The 3,984-nt window shown below is 35.6% G+C and overlaps 2 long non-coding RNA genes across 2 annotated transcripts; both read right to left on the reverse strand.

Moving 5' to 3' along the window:
• Positions 1–1,399: 1,399 nt before the first annotated feature.
• On the reverse strand, positions 1,400–2,210 carry LOC106943322 (uncharacterized). The gene is made up of 3 exons (XR_001423890.1): positions 2,134–2,210; positions 1,872–1,997; positions 1,400–1,637 (listed from the first exon to the last, which is right to left on the reverse strand). It is a non-coding gene; the product is annotated as an uncharacterized LOC106943322 (long non-coding RNA).
• A 659-nt stretch (positions 2,211–2,869) lies between these two features.
• Positions 2,870–3,586, reverse strand: LOC106943323 (uncharacterized). Its single transcript, XR_001423891.1, has 2 exons — positions 3,280–3,586; positions 2,870–3,024 (listed from the first exon to the last, which is right to left on the reverse strand). It is a non-coding gene; the product is annotated as an uncharacterized LOC106943323 (long non-coding RNA).
• Between the last annotated feature and the right edge of the window lie 398 nt (positions 3,587–3,984).

A 3,984-nucleotide genomic window follows, 5' to 3' on the forward strand; every position in this document is an offset into this window, starting at 1 on the left:
AGAGAAAAAAAACATACTTCGAGTCCGTTTTTTTTTCCTTCGCTGCTATGTGATTCACGTGGTCACGGTTGCTAAGCAACATAACGCCAAGGTAGAGGCTAAGCAGCTAGCTGAAAGCTACAGCTTCTCTCTCCTGGTCTTCAAGGACCCAAAGATACAAAACCTGACTTCGGACACAGCTGTTCTTTGTTCGACTCCCCCTAGTGGGAGATCACTTCTGTTTTCAGCATTTTTTGTTTGCATCTCATTTTTGTTGCATGTGCTTTTCTCGTCTTTGCTGGGTGTTTGTACCTGTTGGCCACCGTAAAATACAGTGGTGAAAGTAAATATGCCTTCAAATACTGGTGTTCCAGTATTTTTACTTTAATTTAGTTTTACTACTGCATTCACTTTATGAGAAAGCTATTGCAAAGAAAACTGTAATGCTACTTTTTAAAGTACAGTCTTAGTTTTATGATAGGACATTAATACCCAATCCAGTGTAGGCTTCTTAGAAGTGCTACAATTGGTGCGGTTCTAAAATGCATAATCTGCATAATTAGAACTTCACATAATACAAAAGAGGATGCGATAAGTAACCGTCAGAACAGAATTTTTATTTAAAGGCACCACTATGCCTCAAACCACATATATTTCCAATATCTTCAAACATTCAAAACAAATAAAACAAAACCATTCCTCAGAGAACTGGTAAAAAATAGGCCTTCAAAGTCAATATATAGTTTCACTAACACTGGAATAAAAATTGAAGACTTTCATTTTACAGCGACATAAACTGAGTTTAACTCATTAATTTCTACAATCTAATGAACATAACACAGTTCTTAAAGAAATATCCATGCTTTGGGTATCACTAAACAAATCAAAGAAAAATGACTTCCAAAATCTAAAATTCAACATGGCTGAAATAATGTGGAATTCTAGTATTAACAGGGTTTTAAAATGTGAACTATTAATGGTTTTCAGTAAGTAAGTCCAAGTGGCACTTACTTTATTAGATGCAGATGAAGGCACCGTCCAACATGGAAAAAGACAATACAATTTAGATCCTAAATAATATGGAAACAGAAAGATTTCAAAGAATAGAAAAGGACAACAACTAACCTGAATGAGATGCCACTCAAAGTCCATCATGTTTTTGATGAGGGTGGAAACCTGAACATTGACTGTCACTTTTTCCTTTGAATGGCCTTTCCTGTCTTTTTGGATACCATCTTCCCATGACCGGCTTTTGTGCCCCTTTCTGGGTTAATTCCAATGGAGCGACCAAAAAACAAAATTAAAAATGGGATAAATCCTGAGAATATAAATAGTGTGGCATTCTGAATGCATCTGGTACAATATATAAATAAAGCTGTTTTTAATTACGTAAAGAGAAAACATCACCACCTTTGTCAAATGTTAATCATAACTTGCTTTAAAACTTTAAAACCATGTCATTGTAAAAAAAATATAGGAATGGTTTTACCGTTGAATGAACTCCAAAGTCTTGGCTGCCTCATTGGAGGCTGAAGATGAAGAAGATGGAGAACGCTGTCCTGTCTGGAATGTTGGCTGGACCCTCTCAAAGACAATATGGCCTTCAATGCTGACCATGCAGAAAACTGCTTGCCACAGGGACTGTAATAAACCAAGTCCTTAATTGGAAGAACATAAAACAAATCCTCTTATTGATACAGTATGCATTTAAATGATCATCATAATAAAGAGTGTCCACTCTGCCAGGTAAAGTAAAAGCAAGGATCTTAAACTCCTCAATTGTCGTGCAAGTCACATCAATGTTGAAAACTGTAGGCTGGATTAATGTACAGAAGTTGTAGAGGAATTTGCACTGAAGGTGAAGTGTGTTTTGGAAGTTCATCAAAAGCTACCTTGGATGATCTTGTGATCACTGATGGTGAAGTGTCTTTGGTGCTGCTCTTGTTTTCACCAACATGCAGGAGGAAGGGCTGTCCTGGTTCCACGGCAATGAGGAAGGCTTCAACACTGGCTTGCATCTTTGACATAATGATAAGAAGACGAATAATAAAAATTATTAAATATATTTAGCAGCACAGCTACATTCAGATAGCAAACAAAGCCAATGAGAAAGTGCTTCTACAAAGAAGTAGGATCATTAGAATAACCACATACCTGCACATATCTGAAAACATGGTCCACAGTTTGACATGAGCTGTTTTGGATTCTTCTTGCGGCCCGTGGATGTAGGACGAAGCACATGAACCAACAGAAGAATGCCTGGTTTTCTCAGCCTGGAGGAACCACAGGATAAATAGCAGACACATTAGGATAATAAATAAACATTTTAAAGAGAAGTGAGCAAAACTAACCAGACCCACCAAAATACTTTGTCCACCCGGTTTACCCTGGAGAGCATTTTTTACCACCTACAACATATAAAGCATAAAAATGTCAGAAATAATTACCATGAACACAACTCAGACATTAGGCATTATAGAAATTAGTCAGCTTATAGAAACATTCTGGACAGCATTTCTTCTACCAACCTGTCAGAAGAAATGTGTTGAAGTCATCATAACAGGCTTCAGTCACCAACATGACGTACTAATGAAGAAAAAAAGAGGCAGCCAATATGTCATTGTTTATTATCATTATTATTTATAGAGACAAAAACATTTTGGCTTAGCTTTGATCGCATAGATCAAACCACNAAAAGTTGTTTTGAAACTTTCAAAACAACTTTCAAACTTGTTTTGAAAGTTTCCTAAAGACACAATGTGAGGAAGAAGTGGGAAATATCTTTAATACCTGACCCAGTGTAGGCTTCTTAGAAGTGCTACAATTGGTGTGGTTCTAAAATGCATAATCAGAACTTCACATAACACAAAAGAGGACGTGATAAGTAACCTTCAGAACAGAATTTTTATTTAAAGGCATCACTATGCCTCAAACCACATATATTTCCAGTATATTCAAACATTCAAAATGAATAACACAAAACCATTCCTCAGAGAACTGGTAAAAAAAATAGGCCTTCAAAGTCAATATATAGTTTCACTAACACTGGAATAAAAATGTAAGACTTTCAGTTTACAGCGACATAAACTGGGTTTAACTCATTAATTTCTACAATCTTAATAACATAAAAACACAGTTCTTAAACAAATATCCATGCTTTGGGTATCACTAAACAAATCAAAGAAAAATGACTTCCAAAATCTAAAATTTAACATGGCTGAAATAATGTGGAATTTTAGAATCAACAGCGTTTTAAAATGTGAACTATTAATGGTTTTCAAGAGTCCAAGTGGCACTTACTTTATTAGATGCAGATGAAGGCACCGTCCAACATGGAAAAAGAAAAGACAATATAATTTAGATCCTAAATGATATGGAAACAGAAAGGTTTCAAAGAAAAGAAAAACAACTAATCTGAATGAGATGCCACTCAAAGTCCATCAAGTTTTTGATGAGGGTGGAAACCTGTACATTCACCGTCTGCTTTTTCTTTTAAATGATCTTTCCTGTTTTTTTCGATACCATCTTCCCATGAACGGCTTTTGTGCCCCTTTCTGGGTTAACTCCAATGAAGCAACTAAAAAACACAATCAAAAATGGGAAAATTCCTGAGAATATAAATAGTGTGGCATTCTGAATACAGCAGGTACAACATATATAGAAAGCTGTTTTTAATTACATAAAGAGAAAACATCACCACCTTTGTCAAATGTTAATCATAATTTGCTTTAAAACTTTAAAACCATGTCATTGTAAAAAAAAATTATAGGAATAGTTTTTCCGTTGAATGAACTCCAAAGTCTTGGCTGCCTCATGTTGATATTGGGTGTTGAAGGTGTAGAAGATGGACAACACTGTCCTGTCTGGAATGTTGGCTGGACCCTCTCAAAGAATATGGCCATCAATGCTGACCATGCAGAAAACTGCTTGCCACAGGGACTGTAATAAACCAAGTCCTTAATTGGAAGAACATAAATCCTCTTATTGATACAGTATGCATTTAAA

The sequence above is a fragment of the Poecilia latipinna genome, unplaced genomic scaffold (genome assembly GCF_001443285.1).
Source record: "Poecilia latipinna isolate Pla-1442-1.1 unplaced genomic scaffold, P_latipinna-1.0 Scaffold5146, whole genome shotgun sequence".
Lineage (NCBI taxonomy): Eukaryota > Metazoa > Chordata > Actinopteri > Cyprinodontiformes > Poeciliidae > Poecilia > Poecilia latipinna.